Source organism: Cuculus canorus, chromosome 14 (assembly GCF_017976375.1).
Source record: "Cuculus canorus isolate bCucCan1 chromosome 14, bCucCan1.pri, whole genome shotgun sequence".
Lineage (NCBI taxonomy): Eukaryota > Metazoa > Chordata > Aves > Cuculiformes > Cuculidae > Cuculus > Cuculus canorus.
The window spans coordinates 7,567,365-7,587,908 of record NC_071414.1 but is presented as its reverse complement, the minus strand read 5'-3'; the positions used below and the strand labels follow the sequence as shown (position 1 = coordinate 7,587,908).

At 37.4% G+C, this 20,544-nt stretch overlaps 1 long non-coding RNA gene across 1 annotated transcript in view; it reads right to left on the bottom strand.

The window, feature by feature from the left end:
- The window catches only part of LOC128853569 (uncharacterized), a 255,098-nt gene that overhangs the window by 136,903 nt on the left and 97,651 nt on the right, over positions 1-20,544 (bottom strand). Inside the window, exons 2-5 of the long non-coding RNA XR_008452162.1 lie at positions 12,884-12,986; positions 12,233-12,304; positions 10,848-10,947; positions 7,889-8,042 (exon numbers count right to left, since the gene is read on the bottom strand). This is a non-coding gene — a long non-coding RNA (uncharacterized LOC128853569). The remainder of the gene's footprint in view (positions 1-7,888; positions 8,043-10,847; positions 10,948-12,232; positions 12,305-12,883; positions 12,987-20,544) is intronic.

Here is a 20,544-nt window from a genome sequence, read left to right as displayed (position 1 = left end):
TAAATGATATTCCAGGCCTGTGTTTAATGAGTGCATGGGATATTTCCATTCCTCTTTTAGAAGTTTCTCCTTCCCTTTATTACAAAATAAAATTACTGGTCACATGAATTTGACTTTGAATGACCCATATGTGGCTGAGAAACAAAAAACATCAGAGAGAAATGTTTTTAGAGAGAAGTGTTTTGAGAGAGAGAGAGAGAACATATTGTCTCATTTTTCAAACATAGCCAAAGGTTTTACATGAAGTTGAGAATGGCAATCACACTTGCTAATAGCGTCTAGTAGAGTTGCTAATGACCAGAAAGGACACATTAAGAATATTAAAGCAACAAGATGTCTTAAAAAACATCCTCATTTGGAGATATGGGAAACATGAAACATTTTCTCCTTTTCTTGTAGCAGATTTAAAATATTTTTTCTTCTTTGTAAATCTGTTTGCATTCTTCATGTTTTGTTTTGAAAACAGTGCATTAAAAATGGGACATGATAATTATTTAATTCCTTTTGAAGAGATGTCCATAAAGATATGTCCACAAATAACTACTTTGCATACTCTGAAACAGTGCTGAAAGATTTCATCATTTATGGACAAACCACCTCTTTTTTCCATCTGGCATCACCTTACTGTGTCCAACAATACTTTCCTTCCTTAACAACTCACATTCCCATTTACTTATGCAGTTCTTTCATCCACCGATGTGATTTTTAAACTATTGGTCCATATAGAGACATTATTACTTAGCAGAAAATTGAGGTGAGTTAGATACAGCCGACAAATTCGCAAACTAGCACAGACGACGTCACTTCAGAAAAGCCCAGTGGATCATCAATAGCTCTTAAAATCAGCCACTTACTTTAGCTGTTGGATTACAGATCCAAATTCCTCATTTCCTCAGTTCTCCATTTAAGAGACCTAAAACTCAAGAAACCAGGAAGCAGATACAGTGCAGAACTTGAGATCTTAACCATCCCATACTTTCAGTTCTTACATAAATAACCTTTTGTCCAGTTTTGCAAGGACATATATTACATCCCTGTTGTAGAAATGGAAATGCCCTATATAAGTATAAATAATTATATATATTATTGTTTTATTTATCCATCATCATCTAGTGAAATTTTGTGGTACCTTCATCACACAGATCCTGCTGGGTTTTCTGATTCTGTGTGCTACTGTGAACCTTGCCGTGTGAGAAACATTTCCAAACACTTAGTCTTACGCTTTTCTCTGTGAACTAGATTCCACTGGCACAAAATACCATTAAATAATAACTGATGGTCAGGTATCCATCCCAAGATCAAACTCCCTGCCTAAGAAACAGTTTCCTCATTTTCAAGATACCCTAAAAATAATAATAAAAAATAATAATAATTATACATGTAACTGCAAACAAAATGCAAATTTAGTTAAACTAAAACATAACAAAACCAACCAAGTGGTTCAGAAAGACAGAAAAAGAGTAAACAACCTGGTAAACACTTTCTTAGGAGGCTGTATTCAGTCTCCCTAACAAATAACAGACCTTCTGGTCCCCTGGAGGAACAGTCCTTGTTGCAGTTACTGAGATTGAGACAGGGGGATTCCAATTGATTTTTTATGAAATCTTAATGAAAATTCAGTATGAGAACAACACAGAAATACATTTCTTCTTAGGATACTCTGTGCTCTGTTAGTTTTAGCCAAGCAGGAGCAAGTAGTCTTCCAATTAAATATACATGCTGATTTATTGCATGGTTTCTCATTCTGCTTTGCTTTTAAGGAAGTAAACAAGCACTAGATGAGAAGAATTAATCACTGGAGCTGTTAAATTCATTCATACTTCTGAGAGCAGAAAACAAAGAAAGAAGCAGTAATCTGATTCTAATTGGAAATGAACACAGTTATTGATATTTGTCAGTGCAAGTAGCTACAGATTTCATCCAAGTTAACAGTCTCTCACATTGAAGAAGAAACTAGAATTTTTTTCATACTGCCACGCTGCAGAGCAAGATGAAATTAAGCAATATTATTGCCCTTAAATAGGTGAAGATGAACAATTTCCCTTTAAAATTTTTCATTGTCTTTGATGAGAAAATTTTTGAATTGATGCAGATCCCAGATTTCCAGGACTTCTTTTACACATCAGTGCAGGTTTTAACACAGCCATAACATACGCAATAATGTAATGACTCCTGCAGTACTGCTCACTTGCAGCAGAATTCCTTGGACAAAGCACTTCTCTTTGAATCCCCAAAAGCAACAGCTGTATATTTATGCAAAGTATCTTATATTTGCTGTATTTTGGGCATGTTTGAACACTTCTATCAAACGCTCTTGCTCGGGACTTCTACAAAACATGATTTTGTATTCCAAGATGATAAGCAAATTAGCTGTTTTAAACAAAACCTCCTGTGACTCCAAGAGCTGAATATCACCTTTTTCCCTCAGACAATGCACATGTGGGGAGAGCCCCACAGGACTGTCCATCTCCCTGCATGGTATCCTGCCTGCAGAGCTAAGCTTGCAGCTTAAACTACTGTAATGCAGTAAGATAAATGATGACATGTGGTGAATAATAATGTGTTTTGTAACATATACATTAGACTCCAATACCACTACTAATCAAGAGAGATGGAGAGATGTTGCTGTGCATGGTCACACACTACACACTGATCTAGGGCTAGAGATGAAGGTCAGTGCTGAATCCTGCTGAAATTTCAGAAGGAATTTAAGAAGCAGAAAGTAATAATTTAAAATGGAACTTAAGCAAGATACTAGCACTAATGCCTTACCCTAAACAAAAACAAGGAAGAAAGGGGAGGAATAGAGGTAGGATCATCATTGTGCGCACAGGGAAAAGTTGTGACTATCGCATCACAGAATCGTAGAATGGGTTGGGTTGTAAGGGACCTTAAAAATCATCCAGTTCCAACCCCCCTGCCATGGGCAGGGACACCTTTCACTGGATATGGTTGCTCAAAGTCTCATCCAGCCTGGCTTTGAACACCTCCAGAGGTTGGACACGCACGACTGCCCTGGGAAACCTGTTTCACTGCCTCACCACTCTCTGAGGAAAAAAATTCTTCCCATCAGTCAAATGTAAATCTCTCCTCTTTTGGCGTAAAACTGTTCCTCCTTGTCCTACCCCTGCACTCCCTGATAAAGAGCCCCTCCCCAGCTTTCCTATAGGCCCTCTTTAACTACTAGAAGGTTGCCACATCTACTCTGCAGAGCCTTCTTTCTCTAAGCTAAACAACCCCAAACTCTGCCTGTCCTCTTAAGGAAGGTGCTCCAGCCCCCTGATAATCTCCATGGCCCTCCTCTGGACTCACTCGAACAGATCCATGTCCTTCCTGTGCCGAGAACTGAACGCAGTGCTTCAGGTGAAGAATCACACAAATGGAGTAGAGGGGTAGCATCTCCTCCCTCAACCTGCTGGCCACACTTTTTTGATGCAGCCCAGGATATGGTTGGCTGTCTGGGCTGCAAGTGAACATACTGCCAGCTCAAGTTGAGTTTCTCAACCACCAGGACCCCCAAGTCCTTCTCTTCATCAAGAAAACACAATTCTTCTATCTGACTTGTTTCTACAATGAAAAAGCAGTTTAGAGCTCTATTGTATTACGCCATGTACAAATGTCTCTTCTAATACCAAAAGGATGTCAAAATCTGCTGCATGGGAGCAACTTTAGTCATGCTTTGCCAAGGAGTACTGCGCTACACAACGGGCAACAGGAAAGCAACGGTTTGGGAAGCACGTTTAAATGATCCCAACAGACGCCCTTAACAGCTACCATTCAAAGAAAACATTCCACTTGGCAATATTCTTCATCTCTCATTCGTCACTGAATTTGATGAAAACACTCCAATCACTTATGGTGATTGGTGCTATTGTATTCTGTGTAGCTGCATATAACCTAATTACATGAATATTTATTATCTCAAGGGTGACCTTTCTTTTGCTCATTCCAAGCAGAGTCATTTTAAAAAGCCACTGGTCCTTCACAGGTATCTTATTGTGTACAGAATGTTCTTATACTCTCAATCAGCCTGTGACCAAGACAAGAAGACAGGTAATTTCAATTTTTTTTCCCCCTTTTATTTTAATTGAGCATGTAAGTGGTGTCATTTCTTCAGGTTACTTATACATAGCAAAAAACATAGCTAAAACGTGAAAGAACCTTAGAAGGCTACTGTATTTCTCCTTATAAAAGAAATAGGCAATTCAAAATCTGTTTATTGCAACTGATATATTTTGGGTATAAATCCTGCAAAACATAACTAACTTACCAGTCAGCTTTAAAATTATTTAAGAGATGAACAAAACCAGAGCCTCAACTGCTTATTGTTAATATATCCCCAGTAAATAAAGTACAGCAATTTAAATATTCAGAAGTTATTTACTTCACAACATTTAAATGCTAACTGAAATACCACCAAGTTACTTACCCCCAAACTCATGTACTTTTTGCCTACTGAATTTATAATTCTAATGCATCATAAAAAGCTAAAACCCAACACAGAAAAAACATACAAAAATTCTTTGTTTGTTAAGAAATAATAACAAAGTAAATAGTAAAACACTTAAATATGAGTAGATCCCTTTTTTAGTTATGTGCATTTGGTAAAGAGTTACACAAGAGCATGTGAAGCTGGGCACCAATGTATTGCTAGACAAGCAGTGTTATCAGAGAAGACCACTTACTCCAAATACATAATCTTTGAATGAAGAGACAAAAGAAACACACAAACAAAAACAGTGGTAGTTAAGATATAGTGCCTGGTTTTGGCTTTCATTGAGTAAACTGGAATGAGGAATCTGTCCCTTCTAGCAATCTACTCTGTCACCACAGTACCCACAGCTGATGACATATGTTTCCTCCCTAAATATGCAAAAGCGTAAAGAAAGAATCACAGTACATCATTGTTTCAAATTTGGAAATGGTCTGTGTGAACTAATTATTGCAGTGAAAGATCCAGATACAACACAAGTGAAGGTGCTAACTCAGTTTTTTCCTTTAACAGAATCATCAGACAATTATTAAGGTACAGAGTGGGATGCTTTAATACGTTACCGTCTAGAAACACTGCAGGCTCTCCTACACGAACAGGAGAGAACAAATTGGGCATATCAAAAAACTTGTGAAGTAGGAGTAGCAGCCTCTTTCTATTCCTGTGGCCCCTCCTCAGAAGTAAGAGGAACCCCAATAAAGCAGATTCTGCAGGAAAACAGCTTTCTGAAGAGGCCAATTGCAGGTCTTCCCTTTTAAGTGTTTCAGACTGAGCTGACCCATGCGTATGTGGAGCGGATGCATCTTTAACATTGCTGCCCTAATGGTCCTTACGGGAACAGGGAAATGCAGGAGGTACAATGTGAAAAGGATGGCAACTGCTGAGCTGACGGGTTCACAGTTTTGTGAAAAAGCAGCTGAACAGTCATCTTCTCTTTAAGCACCTAGTTGTCATATTTTTTCACTGAAGAATGCTCCAATACCATCACAGTCAGACTGTGGCAATTTCTGTGAATCCAATTTATCCTGCTTTTTTAATGGGTTAAGTAACAGATTAAAGCAAAAGTACCTGCATGTCTTCCTTTCCCTTACCCCTGAGTTTGCACACAAACTGGGTGTTGCATAGCATGATTTATGTGAATGAAAAAGAAGAGGAATTAGGAAATTATAAGAGGCTCCTCTTCTTTGCTTTGCGCCTCACAGACCTTCCCTTGCTCCTCTCAATATTTTCCTCTTTCAGCCTTTTTTAAATCCCTGCAGCAATGGGATACAGTACACTCCTGCTGATGAGTAGACATACTCGGTACTAAAGATTTTTTCAGTCACAGATAACATCCACGTATGAATTCTGAATAACGTTCTTTTGGAACCGATTGAAAGGATCCCTATTAGCATCCCCCTGAGAAGCTGAGATCTTTACATTTACACAGACATGATGTAGATTTCTATTCCCTTTTGGTATCCTCTGTCTGCCAGGCATACTCTGACTGTCTGGGCAATGACCCTTCAGTGCAGTGAGTCACAACTTAAAAGGTAAAGGGCAATTTCATTATTTTTGGTACTGTGAGTAAAGATACACAGAACTCAGCAAAAGGTATACAGATGTGTACCGCAAAACAACAAAAGCTTTGCTCTCTGCTCAACCAACTGAGTTCTAACATCTTTGGTCCTTTAGAACCTTTGCCACAACCCCTATTTTCTGAGCCTTTTCCTTATTTCCTTGTCAGGTCGCAAGTGATTTGTTTCCATGCTCTTCCTTTAATTGTACAAGATAGATTTAAACTGACTAGCGCTTGTTTCCTTTTATTCATAGTATCTTGATTTTCTTCAGTTCATTTTAACTTCCCTATCACATTTAGCTCCTTTATTTGTTTGTTCCTCTTTAGGCAGAAGTCACTAGTGTTTACTTTGCTTGCTTATATAACTGATTTTCTCCGCTACGCAAACAGTACTAAGACTGTGATATTCTTCACTAGACAGACATTTTGCTGGTCAGTACCTGTAAAAACATTATCAGTCACTCCTTTCCTTGTTTTTGTGTTACTTGCTGAACACAGATTTATTACTTTTTCTCCTTCTGCCACTGCAGTAGCATTTCACTGTGATATTTTACTATCAATATAATTAACATGCTAATAAGACACGCACTAGCATGAACACTTATTTTACTGCACCCTGTGTCCCTATTCATATTATCTTTAACTCTCGATTTGCTTGAGATTAGAGTTGACAATGATGAAAAATTACCTATGATCACAACTCCAAGCTGCAGATCAAATGCAACTTTGTTGTATCACATTCTTTCTAGTAAGGGTTCTGGTGTGATATCAGCGTGGCACTAATGCATGCAGGAAACAAGCATGGGTTATCATAGAGCCCTAAGTGCAATACGAAGAGTCAGACCCAAACCAGTAGTTTGTAACTGTCATTCCCTGCATATATTACCCAGAACACACACAGAGCACTGGATTCCTTCTGAGCACCTGGAAGATTAATTCGTGCCACCACCACCCACCTCATTATGCTTCACTGACTGCCATGAGATAAACTGCAAGAGCATTGATGAGATGCAAGCCAAGATACTAAGACTGTAATTTAGACTAACATTTTGGGTTCAAAGGTAATGTATAATATATTATAAGCCCTCTGAAAAGAGGTGAGACAGAAAGCTTTAAACAAGATATCTTTGTGATGATTTTATATTTTATAGTTCTGATATTTTTCCACCCTTATTTAAATACTTACTTTTATAAAGCAAATTAAGATTCTCTCATCTTAAAGCTCACCTGTTAGGCCTGTCTTTCATCTGTTCATGTGCTTGCTATTGATTCTGCAGAAAATAAGGTATTTTAGTTCTGACGCATTAAGGGCTAGACTTACTGCTCCTCTAGGACCACAGATTGCAAGTTCTGTGCTGAAGCATGGTTAATGCCCTTGGAAGTGCATTAGCTCGATGGCTAACAGAACACATTGGGTCCTCATGTGACAGAACAGTATCAAGTGAAACGATGGCTACCAAATGCAAACCCAATAGTTCAATAGTTTTAAAATCGTCAGCCGGATAATCCTGGCTCCTGAATTACTGCAGCTGTTGAATTAATTGCTTGTCTGGTGTCCTCCTAATTGCACTAGAACATGCTGTTGCGAGCATTAAAAAGGTAGCATAGTTCAGTCTCCTCATACCTCAACGTTCTGCTCGTCTGCCCACACTACCTTCAAGACATGTACTCTCTACTTGTGGACAGAAATGAAAAGGCTAATTTCAAATTGCTTAGCTTAACAGGATGACAATATCCTTTTTGCCAATTAAATTCTTTGCATTTGCTACATCTGTCAGCAGAGCTCTGTGTTTGGGTTCTAGTTAACAATATGCTTATTTAGAAAACAAATAGCAAACCTCTCTTTCCATGTGGCATCAGGTCATTCTTTTGTGTGACTCTGGGCAGCAGACCTTGTGTCCCCCCCCGGGGGTTACAACGCCCTTCTTGTGTGTGGACTTGACATCTTGAGAAGCGACAGGAAAAGAACTACAGGCGCAGAATCGAGCTAACCTGCTCAGAAAGGAAAAAGCAGTAAAGAAAAAAAAGAAAGGAAAACTAAGCACAGTGCAAAGCATACAAATTCCTTGTACAAACTAATAAATAAAACAGTATTAATGGATGAGTGCCTAAAAGACAATAGCTTATCAGCCTCAGTTGCATCAAAAAGTTCTAATTTCACACTCTGACACCTTACATTAATGATAAGAAAGACATAAACCTATGCATTAATCAGAAGAAAGTGAAACATAAATGTTTCCCCTCACTCCTACCTGCAATGTATGACTTGGAAAAATATCACGAGAACAGCAAGAACTGGCATTAAGATGGAGATAGAAGGACATCTACTGGCAGTCAGAAAATGGCTTGTTTCACCGCTGAAAATGTTTTGGGGTTTTTCCTTCCCTTCTTCAAAATATTTCATTTCAGACTCTTAAGGTTTAGCTATTCGACAAGGAATGAGGAATAGATCAGTAAGTTCCCCACGGTTCTGGTCAATTTTTTAACTACTTGGCTACCTAAACAAAAACATTTACATAAACAGCTTAATGTGTTTCAGATCTTTAACACTAATGCTACTGAGTAAACAGATGATGAGCTGCCAGAAACTGCAAAAACCCTCCAATTTTTCACTGGGTGCATCTTTCCATAGTATGTTTGACTAGAATAAATAGTACTGATAATCAGAACTATGTCCTTAAAAAAAAATAAAAATACTTAAGCAGCTAAATTTTACCATGCTGCAACTCTTTGTACAGGTATAATCATTCTCTTTTTACCTGGATTGGTTTAGTGCATTATCGTTCCTTTATTTTAATTTCCCAACTCCTCCTTTTTTAATGATTCTCTATATTTTCATACGAACAAGACATCAGATTCCCAGAGTTTCTTTGCTCCTACAGGTTTTTTTAACCAACTTAGAATCACAATAAATAAAACAAAAATCCCAGGTGGTCTTAAAATTTTGTTAAAGGTCACAGAAACATCTCAGTTTTAAGTGAACATTCCTCTCTATACTACGTATGTGTTCTTGGTCTCTCCTCTTACGGAACTTCTCAGCACGACTATGGTCCTTTTCCCTGTTGGCAATGATACTCTGTGGGTGATACCACCAGTATAAACAAATGGTTCTTAGTCCCTTTCTATTTGTCACAAGATATATTTTCTCCTCCTACAGTTTCTCCATGCTGCTTAATTAAACTCCTCTCAGCTCTCATGTCTACCCATCGGGAAACATCTCTCTGGCTCTCACACTTCTGGTAATAATCAGAAATTAGTGTCATATAGACATGGGCACTTGGTCATTCTTCCCCAATACATTCAGCTCAGAAACAGAAAAATTCTAGGGAGACCACAGTGTTATCCTGGTTAGGAAAAGAAAGAAGATAAATACAATTGAATTGCTGCATCTATTCATCTATACAGCATATATTTATGTGACATATTGGAGAGAAGGAAAAGTAAGACTTGATTCTAGCCTTGAGCCTGGTCAAAACAGACAAATATATACAATAAGAAAGAAAAAGTATATTATATATACAATAAACAAAGGTGAGGGAGAAACTTGAAGATGAACAAAAATAAAGAGAAGGGCTGATGTTTGCAATAGTAGACTAGGGAATTCAGATATGTCTTCTGAAAAATTTCAGTGGCCTCTTCACTGCAGAAACGGATGGAGACTTAATAGGAACAGCATCACTGTCGAGCTGCATGGAGCAGTGCTCCCTTTTCCCAGCCCACAGGCTTGGATTCAGAGAAGGGCATGCTGTGCCAAGACACACAGGCATCCCCTGATGCTCCTTCTGCATCAGCTTCCCTTTGGTCTTTGCATCAGGCACACAGAGCCACAAACCTGGTGGGAAGCTATAGTGCTGGGCTAGTGCGTGCCGGTTCCCGGGCCATAGCAGGGCCAAACAGAATGGAACAACTTTCAGCACTCATCTGTCTTTTGATTTCATTTGACATAATGTATTTAGGCTCACAAAACGTTCACACGTATTCCCTTAGGGAATACTAACCTATTATCTTAAAAAATAGCTAGCAATGCACTAAGCTGAAACCAATACATTCTTCTTGATAACTTTTTACTGCACAAGCTATCAGAGAAAAACAAAGTTCACTGAAATCAATAAGAACCATCCAGAAGTTGGCAGGAATCATAAGGTAAGTTAATTTAGATTTGGGCATCAATACGCTGGTTATATACTGAAGTCATATCCAAACACACTGAATAAAAATACATGAAGATACGATGTGTTCCAATGTATTCATGGCAATAAACATGGTATACACCTAGTTTTAAGGAATTCAAATGCAAAATTCTGATTGCCCAATGATCAGTAAAACAAAAAATAAGCTTAACATCATTTAAGATTATAATACAAGTCTGAGTCCTTTAACAATGTCACCTTATATATCTGTGCACACACCTATGTCTATGAATGACAGCTTTCACTCTCAATAGTGGAAAAAGGAAATAATTTTGTCAAAATGCAAACCTTTGAGAGTGAAATGGGTTAACTGTTAGGCAGCCAAGCACCAGAACAGTGACCTGTTTGCCCTCCCCGAGTGGGACAAGGGACTAGGAAAGGAAGAATAAAAGCAAGAAAACTTGTGGGTGAAAATAAAATGTGAGTAATAAATGAAGGAGAAGCGCAAGAAGAGAGAAAGGAAAAAAAAAAAACCCGAAACAAGTGATGTAAAGACAGTGACACATTGCCTCCCATGGAAAGACCTATGGCCAGTCAGTTTCCTCCCTAAACTCCCTCATGCCTGGCCTTTATCCCTGAGCATGATGTCATATGGTATGGAACATACCTTTGGTCTTCTGCTGGGGTCCACATAATTTCTGTTCATACTCTTTCACCAGGTCTCATAGTCTCTCGTTGAAGCAGAGAAGTTTTAATGTGAAGACAAGCTATAATAGTTCATGTTCACAGATTTTAACTACAACATTGTCCAATATGGGTTATTCATAAATCCTGCTATTACAGATTCAAATGATTAGCCTACTTTCAAAGTTGTAGTTCAAATAGGAAGAGAGCAGCAGGTCTCTTAAACTCAAATTATCCATCAAAAAAAATCCACCAGAAGAACACAGCTTGACATATCTTTACTCTCTAGGGGACAAAATCTGTCATTTCACCCAACTCAGAATGCTACACTAGAGTCAGCTAATCTTCTCCTACAAAAGAAAGCCCAAAACCAAAATAGGTCTGATGAATCACAGCCTGGGAGCGTCTATTTCTCTTCAGCAAGTTCAAAAGAAATCTAGCTAAGTAAGGTGCAGATATCTGTACTGCAGATATTTCTCTGAAGCTAGATGAGATTGAATCTCAGCCTACAGATAAGGAACAATATTCTCCTTGCATTCAGTCTCCCAGCAGTCTTAGGACTAAATTGTGGCCTATTATTTCACTATTCTGAGAGTCTGCATCCTACCATACTCTGTCTAAATCTGTGCTGAAGTGTGCCTTCTGCAGACACGGGGCATTTAATCTTTGTGCTTCTGCATGCAACTGGGACTTCACATTTACATTGCTTATACATATCATGTAAAACAAGCAGACCTCCAAATCCAGTGAAAGGAGTAGTTATTCCGTATGGAATAGAACCCAGTATGTGCTATTGGAAAGTACAATTTGCTGAGCTTCTGTATTAGAGTCTTTCCTACATTTAAATGGATATTTTTTCTATTTCAGTATATTCCTACTTCATGGGCCTGATGTGGTACCTGCATGTACAGGCAGCTCTCCAAGTTGTTTTTTATTAAAGTTGAAAAGGAAATATTTTTGTCATGTGATATTGTTTGAGATCTTGGTGGTATTCTTATTCTGTAATTGTCTTTCTTTCAACATCTCTACTCACAGGGCCATGTAAAAACACAGACTCACAGAACCAATCTTTGGTTATGTGGATAAATCATACAAGAAAAACAGGAAGGTTAAAGCTACGTCGGACGTGATACATCATAATGATTAATTTTTGCCGTTATTAAATAGTCCTAAGTAGTATTTTGAAAATGAGGTATAAAAGTATGATACAACAGATTTACAGCAACCTAATGTGACATAATATGGCATTCCTTCCATTTTAATGAATTAAAGTCATTATAATTTAATCATGTCTAGTTCCCAATATGTATTTCTAACGCTGTTATGGAAACACACTAGCAACAGTAAACAGATTTATTGTAAAGTTACCTTATGCTTACAGTATTTCATAAAATCCTCTGTTCCAGCAGCCTGCCTCTCATTTTCTCTCAAAATAGATTTCTATATTCAAAAGAAAGTGATGTGTTAGGATACCTGCAATGTGGTCATTCATTGACTTTCACAATAAATTTGTCAGGAAGAGTTCAATCTGGTTAAGGGTAGAAGCATTTTAATGGTTTGCCTATTAATGGGCTCCGGGCAAACATAATGACATATATAAAGCTATAATTTATGTTATATGATCTGTGTAACAATCTAAAAAACTGCTAGACCTTTCAGCAAATGCACGCTGTCCTCTGTTAAACTGCACTGCTGTGGGATCATGTCCCACTTCAGAACCACGGTGAAAATAGACGGGTTTCCCCTCAGCTTAATTCATGAACACTAACAAATTCACTAGGTTTCGGCTGTGTCTTTGCCTGGCTTTCTACATGTACCTAGAGTTCAAAGCGTAAACTACGGCTGGTTGAATGAAGATCAAATGCTCCGTAGCTGTCAGTTAACTGACAAAATGTAAATCATCACTAAGTGAAACTATAACACCCTTCTCACACGCAGTGGTTAGGGCCTTCACACTTCACCATCAGTGAAGCATAAAAACAAGAATCAAAAAAACTGGTAAATAACTTCAATTCTTACCTTCTGCAGCCAAGACATTCCAGGTTTCCAAAGTTCATTTCCATCCTGAATGGCCTGCAGCCAGCACCATGAGCTTAGTTCTCAACTTTGTTTTCAGAAAACTCTAAAAAATAAAGCAAAACAAAAAAAGTTCCATTTTTACAATACAGGTATGAAAATATCTGTGTAAAGTAATTATAATGCTTTTTGTTTCAGATAAGCATAATTCAGACAGCATTTTCTGCATGATTTAATATCTTCGCGTAGTTTCTTTTGGTTTAGAAATGACCTTTAAAGGTCCTTTCTGACCCAAACTATTCTATGAAAAATGCCTTGAACGATTTGTAAAGATCAATTACTTTACAGAGATGACATCTTAATATAAGAGATTTAATTAAACTATACTAGAAAGCACTGGATATTGCAAAGAAAAAATACATGCTTTCTCAGTGGACTATTCATCAATAATTATGTATCACCCATTCTTCAATAAGAAAGCAACATCAAATTAATTCCTAATATATGTACTTTTTCATACTTGTAGAACCAAAAGACACATTATTATGGCTTTAACAGCCAATGCCAGACAAACAGTGTTATATTAACCCCCATAACTTAGAGCACTAAACAGCTTCCAGTTAAACAGCTTAAAAAAAAATCATAAAAGTTTAATTAACTTGGATTTCCATTGCGCAAAATGTGTGCAAGTCTAAGAATGAACTAATGAACACTAAAACCCATAAAGTTCTAAGGAGAGGTTTTTGAGATCCTTTTCTGTAGAACACAGCAAAGCTTTCTGCAGAATTCCTCTCTCTCTCCACAAATGTGAAAACATTGCCACTACATCATTCACCTTGCAGCACTGCTTAAAACGCTCAGGCCATTTTGAAGCTGATGGGTGTTCCCTACGCTTGAACGACCTTTCTTATGATCTGTTCCACAATTAGTATGCACCTCAATTCTCACAGCAAACTTCTGAGAACCGAAGTTTCTCAGGCACAGTAGATGCTTGACAGAAGGTTTCTCACAGGTAGAAAAAACTTGAAAATAAATTAGAAATAGCTGTGAGATTACTTTTTGCTTAAAGCAAAATTTCCAACTTACATATTTCTGCAGTCTTATCAGTTGGAAAAAATGCATTATATCTTTCTACTTTAGACTAAAAAGTGCTTTCAACCTTTTAATTTTAGATTGAAATAGAAAACGCTTGCAGTTACATTCTGTTTGGTAACCACAGGTAACCAACCCTGTAGCAGCCAAAGGAAGATTTGTCAGTAATATATTAACAGAATAAAATTATCATCATTGTGGTCTTTATTGATTATTACAGCAAACAATGTGACTTCAAGTGTGACACAAAACGCCTTGAAAAATATCTCACCTCCAAATGTTTGTGTCACTAGCCAGGAGAAAAATTCTTTTTCTTAACCTTTTACCACAAGCAAATCTTTCACATATTACATATTGATTTTCTGTTTTTCGGAATATGGGTGATGCATCTCAAAGGATGAAAGCCTAAATAAGTTGTGGTCGAAGATGTTTTCTTCTGATAAACAAGGATTAGCTATAAAACCTTTGGAAAAAAAAAAAATCACCTAAAGGAAGGAGGCAATCTGCAACAGCACACACAACTCAAGTGAAAGTGTACATGAAGATATGGGAAAATTGATCAGATTCATATTGCACGTCTAGAACTGTTAATTTGCTTCTACTTCTTTAACATAGTAGCAAAAATGAGGGGGAAAACCTTTTTACAGCATGCAAAGGGCATACACTCCTTCATGCTGGATGTTCGGTTTCTGACTCAGTGCATCAGTGGGTCAAACCTATTTCAAAAGGAAGTTTAATTACAGTGACAACTCCTGATTTTTATGTACCAGAGTAACGTTTACTTTGTTCTATTGCTCAAGAAGTCTTTTGTAGCTGTACTACTGAACTGCTCATTTGTCTGTATTGTACATGATAAGTAATTATGATATCAGCAAAAATATGGCTTCATATTCAGAAAACAAATTTTAAAAAGGATACAAATAACAAACATAATGGAAATTAATTAAACCCTTATAAGAATAAAAACTGGGAAACATTTTCTATAACACCTCCTTAAAAGAGGCATATAATTTTGTGGTGTGTTCTAGTTTCACCCAGGCTGGCCAGCCCTCTCCTCCCTTGGCTTTTGAGCCTCTTTTTCTCATTTTCTTCACATTGACAAAACTTTGTTCCATGTTCCTGCAGAAATACAAACTTTTTTGGCTTTTTTTGCCTGTCAAGGACTAAATTATTATCTGCAGTGAATTTTGCAAAAATTGGTTTTTGAAAAACTGTAGGGAAAACATTGGTCTCATTGTCCTGTGCCACACGCTCAGCTGTGTCTGTGCCATTTCCTTCTTTCTGTTTTTAGGATTCTAAATTTTTTCTTACTAATTTACTGATCTGCTGTTTTGTATAGTTGGAACAGTGCGTCACTTTTATGCCTGACATTCAGAGAAGTTTACTGAAGGCATACACCCTTATCAGCTACTCATATCGTTCAAGCAGAATGTGCCACCAACCCTGGTGATCTCTCTCATCAGTTTTACTGGTTCCTGATTTTGTGCCACCTGAAATGAAACAGATTACCTGTTGTTTCTTTCCTTAGTAAAAACTGTCACAGTGATTGAAAAAAGCTGAGGTTTTCCTAGGAAATGGTGTTTTGCCTGACCTCTAGCCAAGACAAAAACAAAGCATAAACAATGATGCAGCTAAGCCTTTCTTTTGTAATATGTCAGCATCGGTGCTTCTGGAATTTATTTTTCCACCTAACACAAATGCAAATTCCAAAACAAATCAATGTCTAATTCCTGGGGAGGAAGAATTTAAAAATTCTGCATTTTCACAATCTGGGACATCTTGCTCTTTCTCAGACAATAAACTCATAACTGGAAATTTCAAGAAGGATTCCAAGAAAACACGTGCCAGACCTCTCCTTTTCTCTTCAAGGCACTGTGTCTGATAACTCCACTTCAAATAATTTCTTCCCAGCTCCTGCTGAAAAGTGTTTCAATGCTAATCTGTTGCCATTGGAAGCACAGTCTAGACAAAGATAAAATTAGAAGCAAGAATTGTCCTTTTTGGAAAGCACAAGGCATCATCTAATCTAATCTTCTCATCTCAGCACAGACTTAGCCTGTCTTCTCTACATTATTTAGTGACATTAGAAAATGGTAGACAGAAGCATCTTTTCTTCAATGGAGTAGGAATCTGACAAGTGCAGCCCCAAAAGCAAATAAAATAAAACACCTACCACCTATCAAATAAAAAAAAAAATCTCAATAACTATAGTATTCATCACTGTCGTACCAAATCTTTCCATTTTCCATAGCAATGTAGCAAACACATCAGATTTAGCAACAGTAATGATTAACTGAGCTGACTCCAGGGGAAAATAAAAACCATGCAATGCTACTGTACTTCAGAAATAAGCAATATCTGCGGCATATTATGTTACTACATTTTAATTCGAAATTATCTTTACTCACCTTTTGAATGAACTTGACCGCTATATTTTTCTAGATTAGATTAAATTATGGTTTTTTTCTGGGTCTGGATAATAGCAAATTATTTACCATATCCTTAGGTAGATGTTTCCCATGGCTATGTTACCTAGTGAAAGAACTACGAATGTGGTCCTGGGTTGCATTCCAAGTATACCTGTTGTCATGTTATGATTGCCAGAACATTTTATGCCTCCTTTCTCTGCTAGATTGAAAAGTCATCAACGACTAGAACATTATTCTGCTTATATGTGTTATCATTAACAAAATTCATTTTTGCTTGGAAATGGAAATGAATTCAGTTCATTAAATCTTTTGCTCCTAGTCTTCTTCTGACCTGCAGTTGCTTCTGAATCCATTCTAATCAATTTCTATGATATAAGTTGGAAAGCAAAAATGTGAGCAGCACTAGAGTGTAAAGAGATGCTGTAACTGCTCGAGCTACAGGGATAGCAGACCTTCCATAGCTTATACCCTATACTTTATAACATATAACCGTGATAACTCAAGTCCAGCAATAGCACACTATTTTGTGAGTTAGGCTTGTCTATACTGAGTCGTGTATTATTAAGATAAACTTAGCAGCATACAGGTACAATGACTATTACAGAAATAGTGTTATGACCATGACAAAAGTTCCCAATCCTTGACATCTCCCAGTTCACAAGTGTTTGAGACTCCTCTGCTGGTCTATGCATACCACTCGCACAGCACAGGGGTTCAGCAGTGTTTTGCCTGTGCGTAGGTGGCACAAAAAATGCTGTTCACCTCCACAGAAGTCAATTGTCAGGTTCTAAGATCATCAGCTCTGCAGCATCTTTTGCAGCTCACAATTCTTAGTGTTTCAGTTACCTTCACATCTCTGGCTTTCTATGACCTCTGCCCTTTCATACTTCCAATTGTGCACTGACAGACTGTTGTTCATCCCCACTGACAGCCAGTTCAAATCAACCCAAAGATAACCGATCACTCTGTCCTTGTCCTGCAGCTACACTACCAGGAAGTTGCCTCCTAAAACTGACCCAGAGAGAATCAGTCACTTCACTCACACTCTCCCTTAACTGCAACAGTACTGTATTGTTTATCCTACGGCCTTCTAAATGTTAAATCAGCAATTCACTAAATACATTAATGATAAATCAGCAGTTAAGTTACTACTTAATACTTAAATACTAAGTCAGCAACTGCATTACTATCTGTCTTGCCACAAAAATGCTGAATATACTTATTCTGGAAAGCTAATATATTTATACTGGGTTGACAATTGATTATGAACCCTAGCCCAATGGTCTTCTTTCCTACATCCTGGGTCGATGACCCCTGCTGTGTTCAGTTGTTTCCTTACAAAGTCAAATCAATTTTAGGACTCTGACAGTTTCAAAGTCCCCAGTGTCACTTCTACCTGTCCTTGCACCAATATTCCCGGCTAGTATATGCAATTGCCTCCTTCCAGCACTACATCTGGAGTTGAAGTTCACCTATATTTTGTCACTAGAAGGTGTCAGAAAATGTCTAAAGATCATTTTCTGTAGTCTTCCAACTTCCTAACTTCCAAACTCCCAAACTGCAACATTTATATGTTCTTCTTTAGGTACTTCATCAAGTGCTCTATATGCAGCAGATGTAAATCAAGTGCTTTGGTGTTTGGCAGAGTGAATATTAAAGTAAACAGTCTTCAGTACTCCAATTATCATCACTTCAGTTTTACTGACAGTATTAATCTGTGCTCACTGCAGCAATCTAACCAATGATACGTGCTTTGTTTTTTGCAGATATTTAACCTTTGAAAGTTTCATGATTTGAAAGTGTAATGTCTTTGGCGTTTGTGACAAAAAAACAGGAGAACTGGTACTCTTAAATCCTCACACTGCATCACTCAGTCATGTGTGACAGACACACTTCTGCTACATTGGCTTATTCTGACCTACACTACTCCATGACCATATAGGAAAGTTTCTATCTGTACAGCTGTCTACATTTTGCAATGTTACAAAAATCACTTTAGCCGCTATAATGTTCTTTGCGGCTAATGCCAGGTCAGCTTTTCCTCGTTCTCTGAAGCAGTCCCAATTGCCTTGATCATAATTTTTCCTAATGACTTCCAAGGTGTACGATACTTTCAGATACCCTTCATTTCTTCATTTCAAGTGCCACTATCCTTTCTCCCAATGCAGAGCACTTCGGCTTCTATTAATAAAGTGAGATATAACAGGGATTAGGTTTCACTGAAGTTTAAAATCAGAATCACTAGATAATTTAGAACTGACTGGACCATGGGAGATCATCTGGTTCTAGCCCCTGCTCAAGTTTATTAAGAACAGAGGAAGGCATTCAACTTAGTTGTATTTATTGTGTGACTACTTGGGATCTTGCATATTGCATGCTGGTTTGGGGCTTTCATGTCTGAAAACTCTTTAAGGCTCTTAAATAAAAATCAATATCTTTACACTGTAAGCTTCTACTCACCTAATATGTTTTTTTTATATATGTAGGAAATTTTAAAATAACACTATTGCAAAAGGGGCCCCATAATGTTTCCATAACACCTGGCTGCACTTCATGCAGGGAGCATCTAGCAATTAAAATCAGTGGAACAATTTCAACACAGAAAACAACAAACCCAATTCACTTCCACTTTCTCCTGGTGCAAGCCCACTGATTTCAGCAGAATTCTTCCTTATCTATATCACAGAAATGTCAGAAACAACAGACCTAGCAAATATTTAACCACTAGGAAACTCATGGGAGAACTATCATTTTCAGCTGTACAATCCAACCATCAGCCCATGCTATTTCTTCCAAGCTTTAGTGATATGTGATTTTAGCATCCTCTTGTCACTGAAGTTAATATTCATTATTTTAAAAATAACTTCCAGATCAAGATCTCATAAATCAGCAGCACTGAATACCCTTCTCATGCACTAAATTTTGATTATATATGCCAGTTGGATGTAAAGAGCTTAATGGTCAGATAAGATTTCTCAAGATCCCATCTTAGATATGCTCTGAAAACCTGTATCATTTTCTGTGCAATAAGTGTGCTTTTGTGTGTTAGACATTATATTTGTATATAATTTGTAAGAGTTGCATATCTCCAGGGTTTTGCAAGCAACTGCCATTCAGCTTCAATATTCTCAGCAGGAGATCTCCAGACAGATTATGTTCTTAAAAGTGATTGTTTAAAGCACTGAAATATAGCAGTAAGATAAATCTTAACTTTTTTACTTCTATATTACTCAAAAACATCCTTCTAAATTAAATCTCTGATTTAATAAGGACGCACAATGGCTAAAAAAAACCAAGTTAAAACTAGGTACTTACAGAGATATAAGAATTTGAGTATTTCAAAATGACGTCCAAATTTAAGGTCATTATTTCCATTATGGTTATGCTATTTCACAGATCACATAACAGACTAGAAAGTACTTACTATTTTATCATTGCTTTCTGCTGTTTTCCTAAAAAACCCAAAACATAAATGTCACACTCCCGGTTTGTCCATCATCATTTGTCAGTCCTTCATTCTCCCTGCAACAGCTTTTCAAATCACTGGACCATTTCAAACAAATTTCATGAAGTTAAGCTTTTACAAACTTAACTTTCAACTTTATGAACTCTAATGACTGAATAGAGAACTGCAACCAATTAGTGTCATGATGGAGGAGAGCAGGAGGAATTCAAATTTTAGCTGTTCTGTTCATTTCACTCATCAGCTAAGGGGCATTAATCAGAGGATCAGTCAACCACGAGCAGCTCCTAAGCTACCATGGCATCTGCTGCTGTTTGCCAGCCAAAAGCGCGAGGAAAAACACTTAGGGGACTAGAGGGAGACCAGACAACTTTCTGAAGGAGGTTACAAGAAATAAAACCGGGGGAACCAGTCATTAAGACTTAGGAAAGGAACACTTCTTATTTTTTTGTTTTCAGTTTGGTTGGAAAAAATAAATATAAAAAACCCGAAGTCTGTTTTTAGCATTTGGAAAAACAATCATACCAAAGTATCTCATCCACATATATATTTCTATCCTGTTTCTCCTCCCACTTAAGGAAATCTATGAGATCAGTTGCTATTTTTAGGAAAATTAAATGCAGTGGTTTTTAATTGCCTTGAGCTCATTTGGTTGGGGATGCTAGCAAAGTTCATAAGGC